This window comes from Balaenoptera borealis (assembly GCF_965194805.1).
Source record: "Balaenoptera borealis genome assembly, chromosome: 19".
NCBI classification, from domain to species: domain Eukaryota; kingdom Metazoa; phylum Chordata; class Mammalia; order Artiodactyla; family Balaenopteridae; genus Balaenoptera; species Balaenoptera borealis.
Window position 1 is genome coordinate 53238955 of NC_138878.1, and position 21295 is coordinate 53260249.

A 21295-nucleotide genomic window follows, 5' to 3' on the forward strand; every position below is an offset into this window, starting at 1 on the left:
TTCCAGAGAATTCATTTTTGGGTTGTTTCTGCGGTGACATCGGTCTGGGGCAAGTGCAAGTCCTCCGTCGGGTCCCTCGGATCTCTCCCTATCCGACAGACGTTGGAGAGCGAGTAAAGGAAGGTAAGATACCATCTTTCATTATGTCAAGTGCAGTCCTTTTCCCTCCCATGTTGAAACAGATTGCTGTGGCTTTGGCTAAACGTCAATGTTCATTTTGGGTTTAGGGACCATGTAGTATGGAAAATGCACTCAACTCACACCTCATCCAGGTGAGTGATGGGAACCAAGGAAGTAGTAGATTACGCCCGTATCTCATACTCACGGGGGCATATGCTGCTTCCTCACTGAGTGGAATGAAAGGCAGGATAATTTTCCTTGTTTAAATAGTTATTTTTCATTATCTCTCTTGGTTTATTGTGAATCCATGTAGCTGACTCTGCATAAGTTAAGCATGCACACAAAATGACTCCGCCTCATAGCCACCATCTTGGCTTCTTCATTCATATCTTACCCCCACCTCCGCACTCAGTTCTTCACCCTGGAAAACGGTGTAGTTGCTCTATTTATCTGTCTGTTGACTTTAGACTCCACTGCATCCCCAGCACCTGGCGCATGGGTGGATTTTCTTTTTTGGCTGCGTTGGGTCTTTGTTGCTGCGCGGGGGCTTTCTCTAGTGGCGGAGAGGGGGGCTACGCTTTGTTGCGGTGCGTGGGCTTCTCATTGCGGTGGCTTCTCGTTGCGGAGCACGGGCTCTAGGCACATGGGCTCAGTAGTTGTGGTGCACGGGCTTAGTTGCTCTGCGGCACGTGGGATCTTCCCGGACCAGGGCTCGAACCCGTGTCCCCTGCGTTGGCAGGCAGGTTCTTAACCACTGTGCCACCCGGGAAGTCCCGCATGGGTAGATTTGATAAATATTCGTTGAAGGAAATACAGTATAACCCAAATGTTCTCTAACTTGGTCGCTCCCACCCACTTAACAAAGAAGGACCTCAGTGCTTCCCCTAGATTCTAGTCATCTAGATATTTCTGGGCATCCCCAGGAAGTGGCCGCACATGTGCTCACTCACCCAGCTGTCCCCTGTTAGCTGCAGTCATGTAGGATCAGTATTCAGGGAAGAAAACAGAAACTGCTCTGAGAATTGGATACCAGAAAGTTTGGAAAGGCTGAAGGAGTGCCTTCTAAGCAGGGCTGCTACCTAATTTATGGGGCCTTGTGCAAAATGAAAACGTGCGATCTCTCGTTCAAACAGCAGGAAAAAAAAAACTGCTGTTAAAAGTACTAAAATATAAAGCTTTTTTCCTTTCTTCCATGATTGCTCTTAACCTGTCATGGTGTTTTTAATTTGCTATTCAATGTCATGCTCCCTAGAGTAAGGGATACCCTGGGGTGAGTACAAACTCTCACAGTCACCTGGGGGACCTGCCTTGCAACTTTGTGTGTGCGTACACACACGGCTGCTGGCTGCTGGGTTCTCCTCCTCTCCCCACCAGCCACTGGACCAACTCGTGCCCTGGCCAGAGGTGGAGAAGTCAAACAAGGCATCTCTCCTTCCCACGGGCTTGCTCCCTACAGGGTGATGCAACTTCCCTTCCAAGAAGAGCCAGGAACCTGGATCAAAGGTGGGCAGGACCCTCACCCCTGCTGGGTCACCCGCTAAATGTGCCATGGAGTGCCAACTGAGGAGGGGGTAGCTGCCACTCTGCCCTGCCCTCAGAGGCCATGGGATGTGTGTGGTGGACCTTGACTCTCCCTACGCCCAGGGCCGCAGGAGGCAGAAGAATAGGCAGCTAAGAGCCTGTCTCAGGGAGGTGGAGAGTGGTGGGAGGAGAGGATGCATACGGGTCAGGCTCCAAGCCCCTGGTGCCTGCTCCATCGTCCCAGCAGACTTCACTTATAAAACACAAATTCAAAGATAACGTGAAGAATTACAAGACGGCAGCCACAGAGCATTAAACCCCACGCTTCTGAGGGGAATTCCCTGGAGGTCCAGTGGTTAGGACTCTGCGCTTTCCCTGCTGAGGACTCTGGTTTGACTCCTGGTTGGGGAAGTAAGATACTGCAAGCCTCTCGGCCAAAAAACAAACGAACAAAAACCTACCACACTTATGAGTGTGGGGCTCTGTGCAACTGCACTGGACATATGCCTTGCTTTTAAGCTAGTCCTGTAGGAATGAGTCTCAGGACCTAGGAAAACTGACCTAGGAAAGCTGTTCTCTGATGCTGCCCCTGCAGGGATAGGGTCCAGAACACACCCTGTAGCACTGACCTTGGTCAGGAAGCCCTAGGCAAGAAGCTGCTGCTGCCATCACTCAGGTCTCCTTTAGGAATGGGTTCATCAACTTGCAGGCCAAAAGGGCTCAATTTCAGGATAAAGAACCAGCTGGGGGATGTAAGCTCTGCTGCCCTGTGTTAGCATGAACACTTATTGCTATAACAAAAAGGCACCAAAATTCTGTGGTTTAAAGAACACACAACTTATATACCAACCAGTCTCAACATGTGGACTTTATTTGGATCTTGATATGAAAAAACAGTAAAAAACCCAAAAAACCATTTTTGAGACAATTGGAAATTTGGACAATGATTGACTTTTCCCTCAACATTTTATGAAAAATTTCAAAGATACAGAAAGGGTGAAGGAATCTTCTAGTAAACATTCATATCGCCACCACCTAGATTCTATAATAAATATTTTGCTACATTTGCTTTATCACATAACTAGCCATCTATGCCTCTATCAATCCATCAAGCCACATCTTTTTTTTTTTTTTTTCGGTTGTGCTGCCCGGCACGTAGGATCTTAGTTCCCCGACCAGGGATCCAGCCCACGCCCCCTGCAGTGGAAGCACGGAGTCTTAAACACTGGACTGCCAGGGAAGTCCCCCATATCATTTTTTGATCCATGTCAAAGTAGATTGCAGATATCAGTACTCTTACTTCAAATACTTTGGCATATGTCATTAACTAGACTGCTTGGATATTTTATTATGGTAAATAATTTAAAATTTTATAGCTGTTGTGGTTGTGTTTTTTAAAAATGAGTCTCTACATTTTAGAAATACATACTCAAATATTTTTTGGTGGAATGGTATGAGTTCTAGTATATAAATGCCAAGTGACAAATGTAGCAGCTTAAAACAACAATAAACATTATTTCACAGTTTCTGTTGGTCAGGAATCTGAGGGTGTTTTAGCTCAGCTACAGTCTCACAGCTCAGGATAGAGGTGGGCAGGAACCCACCAGCATTTACCTGTCATGAGTGGAGAGAGAGACTGATTCCAGCCAAGCAGCCTTCCAGAGTCCAGAACCAAGCTTTGGTATCTCTCTGCTGCCATCTTGTGGCAGGTCTGGAAAAACGCTCCTCCCACCGCTACCTTCCCACACTCCAATCCCTTTTGATGATGTTTTAGGACTTGCTTTTTAAAAACTTTTTACTTTTATCCACCCAGTTGCTGAATAGATCATGAGTTCAAGATGGTTTAAAATTCGTAAGTGTGAATAGGAAGAAAAGTCTTCTTCCCTCTGAGGACTCTCTGCGTTCCTCTCCAGGGGAACCATTCTGTGTTGTTTCTTGTGTATCCTTACAGGGAAATTTTATGCATATAAAATAAATAAATAAATAAATAAATAAATAAATAAATAAATAAATAAACAAACCCTCCAAATACAACAACAAAACCACAAAAATATACTCAGCCTCCCCCAGTCATAAAAGGATAATTTTTTCCTGAAATCAGCAGATTCATTCAGTAATACTTATTGATCCTGATTTGAACAAGCAATGTGTATATGTTTTCAACAAACAAAAAATATAAAAATAATATGACCCAATGGGGAAGTGTGAACACTGCCTGAAAATTTTATTATATGAAGGAATTAATGTTAATTGCTTAGGGGCGATATGGAGCTTAAAACCATATACAAGCCCCTGTGTCCCTGATTTTTTAAGTAAAAGGCTTTTGCTTTAGTCTCCCAGTCCTCCTAAAGTCCCAAAAGGCTGACTCAAGGGTTAAAAATGATTAGGAAATATGAAGATGTAGAAATAAGAAATAGCTGTTGGGCTGGGAAACTGGTAACAATTTAGACTATAAACCATGTAGCAGAGTCACTGAACCCCCAGTTCCCTGAAAGACATAAAGGTCTGACACACATTCCTAAGTTGTTCCTGTAAGGAACCAGACTCCCACCAGATGGAAACTGCTGACCTCAAGCACTTAGACCCCAGACCGGTTGAAACCAGAAGACTGACGATGTCTAGAACTTCACCTTGATGCCAGCCAATCAACAAATTTCAGTATCATAGCTCCAGTGTTTGAACAAGATCTATTATTTCATTAATTCAGCTCTTTGATGAGCTTCATTTTAACAATTCTTGCTGCATTTTTAAATGCATCTAATAAGATTCAGAAGAATCTCTTTGGGTGCCAAAGCTTTGTTATATAAGATATTATTCCTATAATTCTTCCAACAATTTAATAGCTCCACTATGTTTTCTGGTCATACTTGTAGCTCCATTGCTTGTACTTCCTTTACAAATCTTTCAGTTTAATGTGTACTGATTAACAATGCATTTTAATAATCCTGTTAGTATGTTCAATCCTGTGAGTATAAAGTTAAATTTAAATAAAACTAAACTGGGACTACCCTGGTAGCGCAGTGGTTAAGAATGTGCCTGCCAGTGCAGGGGACACAGGTTCGAGCCCTGGTCGGGGAAGATCCCACGTACCACGGAGCAACAAAGCCCCTGCAACACAGCTACTGAGCCTGCATTCTAGAGCCTGTGAGCCACAACTACTGAGCCTGCGTGCCACAACTACTGGAGCCTGTGCTCTGCAACAAGAGAAGCCACCACAATGAGAAGCCCGCACTTGACGCAACTAGAGAAAGCCCGCGCACAGCAATGAAGACCCAATGCAGCCAAAAATAAATAAATAAATAAATTTAAAAATAAATAAGTAAATAAAACTAAACTTTCATAAAATTATCTTTTTTTTTTTTTTTTTTTGGCCATGCCATGCAGCTTGCAGGATCTTGTTCCCCCCCGACCAAGGATTGAACCTGCACCTTCAGCAGTGAAAGCATAAAGTCCTAACCACTGGACTGCCAGGGAATTCCCTCATAAAATTATCTTGATATGTCACATAAATGAAAAGTATTGTGCAGTTTGGAGTGTTAGTACTCTAAGGAAATAGACTATCAAATTTATGCCAGATTTGATGGCCTAAAAAGAATTGCGTCTGGGCTTCCCTGGTGGCGCGGCGGTTAAGAATCCGCCTGCCAGTGAAGGGGACACAGGTTCGAGCCCTGGTCCGGGAAGATCCCACATGCCGCGGAGCAACTAAGCCTGTGCGCCACAACTACTGAGCCTGCACTCTAGAGCCCGCGAGCCTCAGCTACTGAAGCCCGCATGCCTAGAGCCTGTGCTCTGCAACAAGAGAAGCCAACACAATGAGAAGTCCGCGCACCGCAAGGAAGAGTAGCCCCTGCTGGCCGCAACTAGAGAGAGCCCACGCGCAGCAACAAAGACCCAACTCAGCCAAATATAAATTAAAAAAAAAAAAAAATGCTTCTTAGTATATCACAACAGTGTAGGTTTGATGGGATATATAGCCTTATTACTGAGAGGTAGAGTTCTAACTTATCAGTTGATTTATTATGGAAAAATTATACACACCATATCCCAAAATAAGATTTTTCCTGATTTTTTTAATTTTGGCCCTGCCACATGGCTTGTGGGATCTTTGTTCCCCAACCAGTGTTTGAACCCGGGCCCTTAGCAGTGAAAGCGCCGAGTCCTAACCACTGGCCCACCAGGAAATTCCCAGAATGAGTTTTTTGACTGATACCGTGCCACACCAAATGTAAGTACAATAAAAATAATGCTAAGGTAAAAGAACCCTTCTTTAACAATGCAATCAAAACAGATTACCCCACCAGGTAAAGAACCTAGCTGAGGTTCTGGCTGAGGGTGGTGGAAATGCAGAATGGGTTGTGGAAGAAGGAAGATACCAATTATGACCTGGTGACCAGTTACAAAAATGAGGATTGTAGTGACTTTGCATATTTCCTGTTTGTCTATTATGTGTTTATTTGTATATGCTAACTGTTTTCTTCTTCTCTTTCCTTCATCCATTTTTATTTTATATGCAAGTTGTTGGAAGTTAATTTACAATTTGGCCTTAAACTAGTATTTAGTCAGAGTGACTGAATTTGAGTAGTAATATAGCCAGTGATGGATACAATGACTCTTGGGTCTGTGCATCTCCTCATTTGGGGGAAAGGGTGAGAATTTCTTCATCTGTAAGTAGGACAGCTGTATCTTGTTAGATACAACGATAAAGTTTTTCTTGTTTTTGCTGTTGTATAGGGGTTCACACCTGTGTAGAGGGTGCATATGGATGCTAATTAGTCAAAGGGGTAGGTTGTGTTGATTATTGATTTATTGCCCTTTAGCTCTAAATTTGCCCTTTTTTTTTAACATCTTTATTGGAGTATAATTGCTTTACAATGGTGTGTTAGTTTCTGCTTTATAACAAAGTGAATCAGCTATACATATACATATATCCCCATATCCCCTCCCTCTTGCGTCTCCCTCCCACCCTCCCTATCCCACCCCTCTAGGTGGTCACAAAGCACTGAGCTGGTCTCCCTGTGCTATGCGGCTGCTTCCCACTAGCTATCTATTTCACATTTGGTAGTGTATATATGTCCATGCCACTCTCTCACTTTGTCCCAGCTTACCCTTCCCCCTTCCCGTATGCTCAAGTCCATTCTCTAGTAGGTCTGCATCTTTATTCCTATCTTGCCCCTAGGTTCTTCATGACCATTTTTTTTCCCTTAGATTCCATATATATGGGTTAGCATACAGTATTTATTTTTCTCTTTCTGACTTACTTCACTCTGTATGACAGACTCTAGGTCCATCCACCTCACTACAAATAACTCAATTTCGTTTCTTTTTATGGCTGAGTAATAGTCCTAAATTTGCCCTTTTGTCTGCTTTGAGAAAACAAATATGGACCCATTAAACAAATATTTTTCCTTTGCCAGCTGGCATCATGATAAGCTTCATCAGTAGAGGTTGATGGAGAGAGATTGCAGAATGAAAAAGTGTTCTGCATCCTGGTTCTGGTGTGCTCGATTGCCAGGCTCCTGGCAACGTGCTTGGCTTCCCCAGTGCCCAGCTCCTGCAGTGTGGGCAGTTTCTCCAGCACCAGGTTCCTACAGCGTACTCAGCTTCTCCAGAACCAGGGCCTGCACTACAGCGCATAGCAGCGAAGCAGCACCTAGTGGCCTGCAGCTTTCTTTAGTACCTCCCTTGGGTGGTTTTATAGCAGAGTTGCCTCAGGCGAGACACTTGCCCTTGAACACACTAGAGTGAATTTCCAGCAAGTTCCAAAGGGCAAATTTCCAGCAAGATCCACTAGCACTTCTCTGCCATTTGGTGAGCCATAGCCATGCCCTCTCCAACAAGGTCTGGATCTCAGCCCCAGGAGGGCCTCTTCCTTGGGTGCTCTATATCAGACCTTGGGGAGCTGTGGAACTTGGATGGCCTCTGAGAGTTTTCCAAATTGGGACAATGGGGCTGGAATCCCCAGGATCAACTAGGAATTGGATACAGGCATACCTCGTTTTATTGCGTTTCACTTTATTGTGCTTCGCAGATATTGTGGTTTTTACTAAGTAAAGGTTTGTGGCAACCCTGTGTTGTCAGATGAAGGTTAGCATTTTTTAGCAATAAAGTATCTTTAAATTAAGGTATGTACTTAAAAAAAAGATATAATGCTCTCGCACACTTAATAAATTACAGTATAGTGTAAACGTAACTTTCTTTTTTTAATATTTATTTATTTGGTCACGCCAGTCTCAGTTGCAGCAGGCAGTCTCCTTAGTTATGGCATGTGAACTCTTAGTTGTGTCATGCATGTGGGATCTAGTTCCCTGACCAGGGATTGAACCCGGGCCCCCTGCTTTGGGAGTGCGGAGTCTTAACCACTGCTCCACCAGGGAAGTCCCTAAACATAACTTTCATATGCACTGGGAAACCAAAGACTGGTGTGACTCACTTTATTGCTATATTTACTTTATTATGGTGCTCTGGAACTAAGATCACAATATCTCTGATGTATGCATGCTATCTCTGGGAAGGGGATGTTACATGGAAACCTTTATTTTATTATTTTGTTTTTCTTTTAAAAATTTTTAAAATTTAGATATAATTGACATATAATGATTAGCTTAGGTGTACAACATAATGATTTGATATTTGTATATATTGCAAAATGACCACCACAATAAGTCTAGTTAACCTCCAACACTACACATAGTTATAAATTGAAACCTTTCTTTAGCTGAGACCATGCACTAGGAGGAACTCAGCTGCAAGGCATTGCTAGCCAATGCTCTAAGCAGATGAAGAATTGAGTGCCTTGGTCCTGAAACAGTGATCTGGGCAGCATATCAAAGCATCCATCCTCTGGACATATCATCAGGTGGGTGAGCTGTATGTCCATGTATGTTTAATTAATTTCTTTTTGCGATAGGGACTTCCCTCGTGGTCCAGTGGTTAAGACTGTGTGCTCCCAATGCAGGGGGCCTGGGTTTGAGCCCTGGTCAGGGAACTAAGATCCCACATGCTGTGCAGCAGAGCCAAAAACAAATCAATAAATAATAAATAAAATTTTGTTTGCAAGAATATAATTATAGAGAAATATATTGTGGCATGACATTTTCATTGAATTTTATACATTTGATAAAACCATTAAAAAAGTAATCTTCATTATATAGTCTTGTATGTATTTCCTTTTATAATGTGGCTCCAAGAAGTCTGCTAAGTCAACATTTTTCTCAATATTTCCATTATTTATATCTCCAGATCCAGCAGTGGAACTTGAACACATCTCTTCATTTCATCATTCTTTTTCTTCTAATAATAAAACCATCCATTCTAAGGACAGTTAATAGTTCAAATAACATGTACAGTTGGATTTTTTAGAAGTCTCATTTGATAATGTCCTTTCAAAAAATGCACTGAAAGTTGGTAACTGAAACTCAGTGGAACATTTGTTTTGCTAGCAGCAGATAAAATTCTCTCAAATTTCACTTCGTAACTAAGCAGAAGTGCCAGTATGAAATTAACCTCAGAACTTTGACTAAAGGGGTGAACTTTTCTGCAAATTTCCAAAAAGCATATTAGTAGTCACCATTCCCTCCTTCCCTTCCTCCTCATACCCAGGGGTAGTTGTGAAGCTTGTGGTCAAAAATAAGATGATAGATAAGAGTAAAGTGCAGTGCCAAGAGCATCCAGTGGGGGAAAGAATGGTATTTTTAAAAACGGTGGGCTTCCCTGGTGGCGCAGTGGTTAAGAATACACCTGCCAATGCAGGGGACACAGGTTCGAGCCCTGGTCCAGGAAGATCCCACATGCCGCGGAGCAACTAAGCCCGTGCGCCACAACTACTTAGCCTGTGCTCTGGAGCCTGCGAGCCACAACTGCTGAATCCACGTGCCACAACTACTGAAGCCCGTGAGCCTAGAGCCCGTGCTCTGCAACAAGGGAATCCACTGCAATGAGAAGCCCGGGCATCGCAACAAAGAGCAGCCTCCACTCTCTGCAACTAGAGAAAGCTCACGCACAGCAATGCAGCCAAAAATAAATAAATAAAATAAATTTATTTAAAAAAATGGTACTACTGGATATCCACATGCAAAAGAATTAAGTTGGACTCTCCCTCACACCATATACCAAAATTTTTTTTCTTTTTTTTTTTTTTTTGCTGCATTGAGTCTTCGTTGCTGCACGCGGGCTTTCTCTAGTTGCGGTGAGCAGGGACTACTCTTTGTTGTGGTGCGTGGGCTTCTCATTGTGGAGCACGGGCTCCAGGAGCACGGGCTTCAGTAGTTGTGGCTTGCAGGCTCAGTAGTTGTGGCACATGGGCTCAGTAGTTGCGCCTTGCAGACTCTAGAGCACAGGCTCAGTAGTTGTGGCACACGGGCTTAGTTGCTCCACGGCATGTGGGATCTTCCCAGACCACGGCTCGAACCTGTGTACCCTGCATTGGGGGGTGGATTCTTAATCACTGTGCCACCAGGGAAGCCCTATGCAGTAATCTTTTAAATCAGGTAGGAAAAAAGAGGAGTTACAAACAAAAAAATACATTTTATATTTATCTTTGTAGTTATCTTTACCAGTGTTCTTTACTTCTTCCTGTGGATTTTAGTTACTGTCAAGTGTTTTTTCATTTCAGCTTGAAGCATTTCTTTTGCGTTTTTTGTAGGAAGGTCTGCTAGCAATGATCTCTTGGTTTTTATTTATATAGGAATATCTTAATTTCTCCTTTATTTTAAAAAATATTTATTTATTAATTTATATTTTTCACTTTTTTTGGCTGCGTTGGATCTTTGTTGCTGTGCACGGGCTTTCTCTAGTTGTGGCGAGCAGGGGCAACTTCATTGCGGTGGCTTTGCTTGCTGCAGAGCATGGGCTCTAGGTGTGCACGCTTCAGTAGTTGCAGCACGCGGGCTCAGTAGTTGCTGCGCATGGGCTCTAGGGCACGTGGGATTTAGTAGTTAATGCACGTGGGCTCAGTAATTGTGGCTCGCAGGCTCTAGAACACAGGCACAGTAGTTGTGGCACACAGGCATGTGGGATCTTCCTGGACCAGGGCTTGAACCCGTGTCCCCTGCACTGGCAGGTGGATTCTTAACCACTGCACCACCAGGGAAGTCCTCTCCTTTATTTTTGAAGGATAGTTTTGTCAGATATAGATTCTTTGTTTTTTTCTTTCAGCACTGTGAATATGTCATCCCACTGCCTTCTTGTCCTCATGATTTCTGTTGAGAAATAAGCTGTTTATCTTACTAAGGCCTCCCTATACATGATGAGATACTTCTCTTTTTTGCATTCAAGATTCTCACTTTGTCTTAGGCTATATATACCAAAGAACTATCTGTCTTGCAATTTTGTAATAGCTAATGTTCAAAATGCCTGCTAGGATTTTGTAAATTAGGTTTATATTTCTGATAGTGTGTGCATCTCTGATGCTTTTCCAAGATAATGTTTCCTAAAGGCAGGATTTCTACTTTTATTTATGTATTTTGAAAAGAGAGTGAAAATTTGATTTCCTTCAGCTTTTTCCTTGTTTCCTTATTCTGTATTTTGAAAACATGGAATGAATGAATTTTCCTTGTTTCCTTATTCTGTATTTTGAAAAATGCTAATTTACACTAGCATTTGTGAGCATTCTTGAGATGTATTTTTCAAGTTTGCTTCCCAAGGCTATTCCAAAAACAATGTATCATTTTGTTATCTTTTAATAATAATATAGTAATATTGTATAAATATTATTAAATAATATTAGTGTACTGTTATATTTATAATAATACAATATATAATAATATATTTTTATAATATAATTATATAATTACTTGGTAAGAAATAACTTCCTGAAAATTTGTCCAACCAAATACCCTTCAAACTTTGGCCATTGTGTCAGTTTTCTATTGCTGCTGTAACAAGTAACCATAAACATAGTGGCTTAAAACAATGCAAATTTATTCTCTTACAGTTCTGGAGATAAAATTCCAAAATCAGTTTCACTGGGCAAATGTCAAGATATTGGCAGGGCTAGCTCCTTCTGGAGGCTCTAGGTAAGAATCTATTTCCTTGTTTTTTCTAGCATTTAGAGGCCTCCTGCATTCCTTTTGTTTTTTTTAGAACTGGCCATATCAAATATTGGAGAGAATGTGAAGCAATGAAAACTCTCATACATTGCTGGTGGGGATACAAGAGGGTGTAACCACTTTGGAAATCAGTTTGGTAATTTTTTTTTGTTTGTTTAAATTTTTTGGCCACACCTTGCATGCCATGAGGGATCTTAGTTCCCTGACCAGGGATCAAACCTGTGTGCCCTGCAATGGAAGCGGGGAGTCTTAACTACTGGACCACCAGGGAAGTCCCCTCCTGCATTCCTTGGCTTGTGACTCCTTCCTTGAATCCCTCCAACCTTTTGCTTTGTCACATCTCCTAATACTCACTCTAATCTCCTGCCTTTTTCTTTTAAGAACCCTTGTGATTTACAGTGGGTTCACCTGGATAATCCAGGATAATGTCCCCATTACTTTAATCATATCTGCAAAGTCCCTTTTGCCATATAAAATTCTGGGGATTAAGATGTGGTCATCTTTGGGAAGCCATTATTCAGCCTCACAGCCAGTTACTTTGGTATGGTGCTGTCTGTAACCCTGTAGTTGAACGTAATTGAAAAGAGAGGCCTGGCACAGGGACTGCCCTTGGCAAGTGCTTAAATAGTGTTAAAGGCCTTGAGGACTGTTTTGGCTTTAAATAAGTTCAGTTTTGTTTTTTTCCCATTGTCTGTTAATTTTGTAGCTTTTTCTTACTGTCTTTCTGAGGTGTCTTACTGAGCTCGCTAATAAGCCCAAAGTGAATTCAGATCCTGGTTCTGTTGCTTGCTTAGCTTTAACCACCCAAGTCTGTTTCTTCATTTATAAAATGGGGCTGTTACTACATTCTCCAGGCAATGTGGGTGAGAGAGGAGGAGGGGGCTGATTCCCAATTGGTATAAGCGGAAAGAGTTGCAGGACTGTGTGGGTGTCAGGATGGATGTATGCACGTCAGAGGGTGAGGACTGATGCCCCAGATTGAGGGGAGGGCACAGTCAGGTGAGTCTGGGAGCCTCTTCTCTGCCTTTCCCCAGCTGAAGTGTCTCAAGACCCTGACCATCCCCAGGAGGGAGCCTGAGCCAGGGGATGCCCTCTGGATTTCAATCGTTCTGTCCTCAGTTAGAGGCCATCCATGTTCCCTGAAGATGGATGTGTTTGCTTGCCAAGGCCTGGAGCATCTTTCCTTCCATATCAGGACTCTGGGCATCTAATGGAGGTGAAGGACTGCCCGAGAAAATCTCCTGTCTTTCCTGGTACCTTTCCCCTCCACCTCAGGCTTTTTCCTTCAGATTCTTATTTTAGCAGAGTCAATTAAGCCAGTGATGTTTTTAAACTGCCAGAGCCACTTTTATTTCTATTGCAGTAGGAAGATGACCAAGTAAATTGATGACCTTGGCACCCTATCTTAGGAAGTCTACTACTGGATCTTTTCTGTTAGATGAAACAATTACAAAGTTGTGATTCATTTGCACACTGCATATCATCTGAATAACGTTTCAGAAAAGTTTAGTGACTAAAAGGGACCCTAATGTTCCTTCATTTTCTAAAAGTAATCTATTATGTTTATTAGCACTATAATAGTTCTTACCTTGGGTATCGGAAGCTAGAAGAACAATCTTACCCTGAACCGTGATGTTATTTGTATAGTTGCAGAGCATCATTCTCTCTCATTTCACGTGAGGTCACCGAGTGACCTTGTCTGTTTCTCATGTTATTACATCACAGGAAATAATGTGCTGCAAGGATGAGCTTCAAGTGGCTTAGGTAGTTCCAGAGGGAGGGCTGAGAGCTGGAGCTGGTACGCCAAGCAGGGTATAGATCCAAGGTTGAGTGGGAGGAGGAGGCTTAGAGCTAGGTCAGGGAGCTTGGCCTCTATTCCTTAAGTGAGTGAAGACCGTTGATGTAACATACTTATATTTGGTTTTAGACCTAGCTTTTTTTTTTTTCTGGCTGCCCTGTGCAGCAGGTGGGATCATAGTTCCCTGACCAGGATTAATCCCACGCCCCCTGCAGTGGAAGTGCCGAGTCTTACCCACGGGACAACCAGGGAAGTCCCTAGATCCAGCTTTCTGGTGAAAGATAAGGGACGATGAGGGCTGACTTAAGACAATAATAAAAATTGTAACAATGATAAAAAATGATCACCGATTATACTACATAACAATTAGCACTTAGTAACTATAAATAGTAAGTTCATTAATTAATAAGAAATGTGTAAGTATTAACATATATAAATAAATAATTATTAAATACTTGGTGATGACAATAACTAGTAATCACTTTAATTGCAACCTCCTTTCCATTCCTGATCTCCTTACCCTGCCCTTTTTTCACCTCAATGCATAACACCTTCCAACACACTACAAAATCTACTCATTTTGTTGATCTCTCTCCCCGTTGGAATACAACCTCCATGAAGGTGGGGCTTTTTGTCTGTGTTGTTCACTGCTGTATCCCCAGGGCCTAGAACAGTGCCTAGCATATAGTAGGTGCTCAATAAATATAGTTGAACTGAATTGAAATAAAAGTAAATGTACTCAACCTTTACTATGTTCCTGGCATGTTCTAAGCATATATTATTTATATCTTCACTTGAAAATTACTGCCTAGATACAAATTATGAAACTAGTTCAAGGCCACTTGGCAAGTAAAGTAGCTATGCTTGAATTTGAATTCAGGAATTCTGGCTGCAGGGCTTATCACCCTAAAGTACCTCTTCATGGTACTCAGCAAAGGGGTGTGTCTGTTCCAGAAATGTCCTAATGGTAGAAGCAAAAGAGATTTCAAAATAACCAGGGAGAGGGAGGCCAAGGATAGTCCCTGAGTAGCTGGGTGGGCAATGGGGGCCATTTGCTGAGAGAAAAGACAGTTAGAAGAACTTATTTATATGACTAGGAATGGCTCAGTTTAGGTATGCCTGCAATTATTTAAGTAACTTTCAGTTCTTATGTAACATCAAACTTTCCTTTCTGATTTTATTCATATTATTGTGCTGGTAACTCTGCCAGGTTCTTCACATTTAAGTTTTCATGATAGCTCCATGAGGTACTATTATGAGCCCCAAATGGATGCTTAGGGAGGCTAGGTTATCATCATCTAGTTAGTGACAGAGTCCAGACCTGATTCTAAAGCTAATATTTCAAATGTGGAAGATAAGGTACCAGAACTGGGTACATCGTTAGAGAAGATATATTAGAAATGTGGAAGCAAAAGAGGACTTTGGAGCTGTAAGTTGGGGGGAGTGGAATTATAAACCTGGCTTTAGATATTACACTTGAGGTGCCTGAGGGATTCTAGCTGGAGTAGTAAAGCAACCTTGTCCATCATTAATGTTGCTTATGAATCTAATAAAGATGAAATATTTTAATTTTGGAAATAAACTTTGACATGTGAATTCTTCAGAATGATTTGTGAAATTCTTCAGAATGACTTGTGCAATTCTTCAGCCAGGGTTTAAGGCATGGTGACTTGTTCCTCTTTTTTTTTTTTTTTAAGGCATGGTGACTTTTTTTTTTTTCATGATTAATAATGATAATTTTATTTATTTTTAAAATTAATTTTTATTGGAGTATAGTTGCTTTACAATGTTCTGTTACTTTCTACTGTATAGCAAAATGAATCAGCTATATGTATACATATATCCCCTCTTTTCTGGATTTCCTTCCCATTTAGGTCACCACAGAGCACTGAGTAGAGTTCCCCGTGCTATACAGTAGGTTCCCATTAGTTATTTATTTTATACATAGTATCAATGGTGTATATATGTCAATCCCAACCTCCCAATTCCTCCCACCCCCCACCCCCGCATGGTGACTTCTAAGTGTGAAATTTCACATCTATATCTTTAAAAAATTTTTTTTCTTTTTTTGTAAAGGGAAGGTTCCCCACCTACATCTTCTCACTACCCATAAAAATATTCTATCATTTGCCTAATTTATTAACTCAGTGATTCAACAAATATCTGACTGCCTCCTAGGAGTAAAGAAGCAGATACAATTCTCAACACATCAAAGCTGTAGAAATCTTATAGTTAAGAGTTGTACCAAGTCAGTCAATTTTGTTTAATACAAACAAACAATTTAAAAAAACGCTTCACATTTCACAATTGCACCTAAATTTTTTTCTTTTTGAAAAGAAAAGAGAGAACTTTGGAAAAGAATGTTGTTTCTAGGAAAACATTTTTGTAAGTTTCTAATTCTCCTAATACATATGAAACAACTTTCTCTGCGATCACAAATGAGAATCAGCTTAAACCAGGGGGATTTGGTAGAAAATTTTATTGTCTTCCCTACTAATGGCCCAGGATTATTAATTCTTACTGATATGTGTGTGTGTGTATATATATATATATATATATATATTTTTTTTTTTTAATACATTTATTTTATTTTATTTTTGGCTGCGTTGGGTCTTCGTTGCTGCGCGTGGGCTTTCTCTAGTTGCAGTGAGCAGGGGCTACTCTTCGTTGTGGTGTGCGGGCTTCTCATTGCAGTGGCTTCTCTTGTTGCGGAGCATGGGCTCTAGGTGCACGGGCTTCAGTAGTTGTGGCATGCGGGCTCAGTAGTTGTGGCTCGCGGGCTCTAGAGCGCAGGCTCAGTAGTTGTGGCTCATGGGCTTAGTTGCTCCGCGGCATGTGGGATCTTCCCGGGCCAGGGCTCGAACACGTGTCCCCTGCATTGGCAGGCGGATTCTTAACCACTGTGCCACCAGGGAAGTCCCTGTATATATTTTTTTAATTAATTTTTTTTTTTTTTGGCCACACCGCACAGCATGTGGGATCTTAGTTCCCCAACCAGGGATTGAACCCGCAACCTCGGCAATGAAAGCACGGAGTCTTAACCACTGGACCACTAGGGAATTCCCTTACTGATATTTTGTTTTATTTATTTACTTGGCTGCATTAGGTCTTAGTTGCAGCATGTAGGATTGTTTCGTTGCGGCAGGCAGACTTCTCTCTAGTTGCGGCACACAGGCTCTCTAGCTGTGGTGCGTGGGCTCCGGAGTGCACTGGCTCAGCAGTTGCGGCATGTGGGCTCTCGAGCGTGTGGGCTTAGTTGCTCTGCAGCATGTGGGATCTTAGTTCCCTGACCAGGGATCAAACCCACGTCCCCTGCATTGGAAGGCGAAGTCTTAACCACTGGACCGCCAGGGAAGTCCCCCCTAACTGATATTTTTTAAAAGTCTCTTTAAGAGATAATTACTGAAATACTTTCAGATGTCATCATATAACATCTGAGTTCAACTTTCAAAAGAATCCAGTGAAAGAGGAAGTAGATGTGAGTGTAGACAAACACCACTGGCCATGGGCTGACAGTTTTTATAGCAGGGTGATGAGAATATTGAGGGTTCACTGTACTATACTTTCTACTTTTGTGTATATTTGAAGTTTTCCAAAATAAAGACATAGCGTGAATTTTTAAAAACTTAGAAGCTAGAAAGAAATATGCAGAAATGATAACATTTATGTTTAAGGTACCACAAAAATATTTTTCCCTCTCATTTTCTATATTCTCTGTATTCTATTTGAGCATTTTTACTTTTTTATAAGGACAAAACAAAAACAAACAAAAAAACCAAAACGCCATTCTTACTAAGCTCTTTCATCCTTTTGATCCTAGCATTGCCACTTTCTGTGTCAGGGCCATGAACTGACTGCAGTTTATAGATTATCTGAAAAAACACTGATTTTTTTCCTTTTCAGTCATACATTCTGAAATTTGTACATGTGAAACTCTACCCTATCTTGCCCTTGTCCTTGAAATTAGGATTCTCCACTTAAGAGGCCTTGGGCAAACTACTTAATCTATCTGACTCTCAATTTCTTTACCTTAAAGTAGAAAATAAGCCAAATCAGAGGCATGAATGACAATGTAGGCAAACAGCAAGGCAGGGAACTAACACTTGGTGAATTTCAGGCATTGTACTAGGAATTTTATACACATTTATTCCTCTCAAAAACATGTTTTAAGGAAGAAAAATATGACTACTTCAATATTAAATGAATAAAGGATATGAACATTCAATTAATTTATTCAATTAACAAATATTTATGACCACCTACTATATTTTAGGCACCATGCTGAAAGCAATACCAATGGTCAGCAAATATGTGAACAAATGGTCATCTCTATTAGTCATAATCAAAGGAATGCAAGTAAAAACAAAAGGGACTCTTCCATTTTTCACCCATGAAATGGTGAACTTTCAATAAATGTTTTCTTAGGGTTAGATGAATGTGGTGCTTTGGGATCTCTTCTAAAGTGGGCAGACGCATAGATACACCATCTTCCTGAAGGCACTTGAGCAATGTGTATAAAACGGGCTAAAATGTATATTTACCTAAAAAAAATGTCCAACCAGGAGAATGAAGCACACCTAGCGACTGCAGTTTCCAAATACCATTTTGGAAAGTACCAAAATACCCAAAGGAAAAAGGATTCCTTGGAAAATGGCTACTTCAAGGTGGGAGCTAGGAAATGAACAAGACGAGCCTGGAACACCCTATTGTGGCAGATAGCAGGCAAGTGATCAAAGACTAGCAGGGTCATATCAAAAGGACACAGGAATCAAATGGAAGAGGATCCCACAAACCACACATGGAACAATTTGAGCATCAATGAGAGTACAACTGAAATAGATTTAAACATACTGAATATGCTTCACATACACACCCCTCTAAACTCAGTGATTACCATGGCAGAATGTTAGGGAACCAACTCATTATTTTGAAAACCAATAAAGAGAAAGAAAGAAGCATCTACCCTGCCTTTCCTTATTGTAACATGGATAACCAAACAGTAGTTGAAGGGAAGTTTCTCTTTTTAAAAATATTCTAGCTAATAAAGGAAGAAAAAGTAATATATCATCATTCTGCAATCCCTAATAAATTAATAGATTTACCAATTGAACATCAATGGCTGCTAACATCATAAAAAGAAAGACACCTAAATATTATGTCTCTCAATATTAACCACCTATAAGTAGTCTTAACAACAACAAAAATGGAACCTCAATCTGATCATGCCTCTAGACATCAACTACCAACTTATAGGAAATACCAAGGATAGAGGAGCAGGTTTAACTACCCATTGGGATGAGCCAGCAAAAACCAAGCTCTGAGAAACTCTCCAAGGCAAACAAACTAGTTTCTTTGAAAAGTAAATTGCCGGGGGTGGGGGTGGGGAGTCCGGGGGAGGAGGATGAAGGAGAATGGATAGATTGAGACTTAAGAAACACAACAATCAACTGCAATTTGTGAACATTATTTGGATCCTGATAACTTTCAAAAAATTGACATTCATGAAACAATTAGAAATTGGAACACTGGCTATCAGGTATGCAATGTTAATTATTAAGGCAGTGCTGTCAATATTTTTAAGACGTGAAAATCTTTTCTAAATTTGTGAGGTATTTCAGAGGTACATATTAAAATTTTTATAGATGAAATGATATATCTGGGATTTACTTCAAAAATAACATGGAGATGGGGGAGTGGGTGGAAATATGGATAAAAGAAGCCTGGCCATGAGCTGATAATTACTGAAGCTGGTCATGGAGCACTGGGGGTACATTCTAAGAGTGTGAGGACAGAAAGTTTAAAAGAAAGTATATACATTTTTTTTGATGTTTGCTAGTAAAAAAAAAAAGTATATTATTTTGATCTAACATTTCCACTTTTAGAAATTCATCTTAAAGATATACATTACATATACAAAATAATGTATGTGCAAGGATATTTATTACAGGATTGTTGGAAAGAGCAAAAAATAAACTAAATTGATAAGGTTAAATAAATTATGAAACACACATATGAGAGAATACTATGCAGCTGTTAAAGAAGAATAAGGCCACCATATATGTATTGACATGGTCCAGTCTTCCAAGGTGTATGGATAAGCAAAACTAGCAATGTATAGAAATTTGCTACCATTTATGTAAAACATTCTTATAAAGAGTGTTATGTGCATGTCTACACTTAAGCAAATGGAGATATCAGGAAGTATATGCAAGAACTTGATAGCAGTGATTGCTACATAAAGGGCAACAGGGTAACGTGTGGAGGTTCACTTATGTGAATACAAAATTTAACTTTAAAATTTTTATCCTGTGCCTGTGTTTTAGCTATTCAAAGTGATAATTTTTAATGTCATAGATTTGAGCCCCTCCAACTGTACATCCTAATCATTAAGCCACTTAAAGAAAAATGACATAAAGCACATTGCTTTGTAACCCTTTGTAGGCAGTGGCACATGCAGAAAATGCAGGTGCTTTTACTGAACACTCAAGATGACTGAGAAGATGGATGGCATCAGGGTGCAATGGGTCCTCTGCCCCAGACACTGACTGGCTACCCCAAGGGCTGAGGGGATGTGTTTTTTAAGATTCCTCAGAGTCATTCACAAGCCCGGATCTGGATGTCCCTGGAGTTGGATCAAGGCTCTTTTCCCCATCACTGTCACACCTGGAGTTACAACATCAAAATTCTAAAAACATATTTAATCCAGAATAGGTACAGTTCCAGACATTCCATCTAAAATTAATTTTAATAGACTGGATTAAATTAGCTGGAATTTTATTTATATTTATTTTCACAAATGATAATTATTATCTACAATTTGTTTTTCAGGAGTTATTCTTGTTGAGTTTTTTATCATAAATTTTTTAGCCTTGAAGATGAATTGGCAAGCTTCTCTCAGGGATTATCTGTTCCTTAAGGTTTTTGTACGTTAAACTGTTTTCTCGGGACTTCCCTGGTGGTGCAGTGGTTAAGAATCCGCCTGCCAATGCAGGGGACACGGGTTTGAGCCCTGGTCTGGGAAGATCCCACATGCCACCGAGCAACTAAGCCTGTGTGCCACAACTACTGAGCCCGTATGCCATAACTACTGAAGCCTGCACGCCTAAAGCCCATGCTCCACAACAAGAAGCCACCACAATGAGAAGCCTGTGCACCGCAACAAAGAGTAGCCCCCACTCGCCACAACTAGAGAAAGCCCGCACACAACAATGAAGACCCAACGCAGCCAAAAATAAATTAAAACGAAACAAAACAAAAAAAATTGTTTTTTCTAAAGGGACAGAGCTTTGATGACTTTTTATGTCCTTCCACAATCATTGATTGTTCGGAAATCCCACATCTTTTTGAACCAATTTTGATTATTTTTGTAAAAATCCATTCTCTCTAGATTTCTAAATATATTAGAATAAAGTCATGCATAGCTGCTATTTTTAAAAAATCCACCCCTTCCTCATTCATACTGCTAAATGTGTTTTTTTTTCTATATCAGAGTTGTCAATTGTCTATTATATTGTTAAATAACCTTCAGATTAAGTCTACTGTCATTTCTGATTTCATATTTTTTGGCTGTGCCATGCGGCATGTAGGATCTTAGTTCCCCGAGCAGGGATTGAACCCACGCCCCCTGCAGTGGATGCTTGAAGTCTTAACCAGTGGACCACTAGAGATGTCCCATTTTTTCTTTTCTTTTTAATAATCGTTCTTACTGTTGACTTGGGTTTATGTGGTAATTTCCCCTAACTTTTAGGGTTGACCATTCATTTAATGCGTTTAGTATGTGACTGGCAATGAGTAGGTGTTGGAGATCTAC

The 21295-nt window shown here is 40.7% G+C and overlaps 1 long non-coding RNA gene across 1 annotated transcript; it reads left to right on the plus strand.

The window, feature by feature from the left end:
- The first annotated feature begins 5 nt into the window (after positions 1 to 5).
- LOC309616651 lies at positions 6 to 21209 on the plus strand. Its single transcript, XR_014237546.1, has 3 exons — positions 6 to 123; positions 5026 to 8497; positions 8881 to 21209. It is a non-coding gene; the product is annotated as an uncharacterized lncRNA (long non-coding RNA).
- Positions 21210 to 21295: the final 86 nt, after the last annotated feature.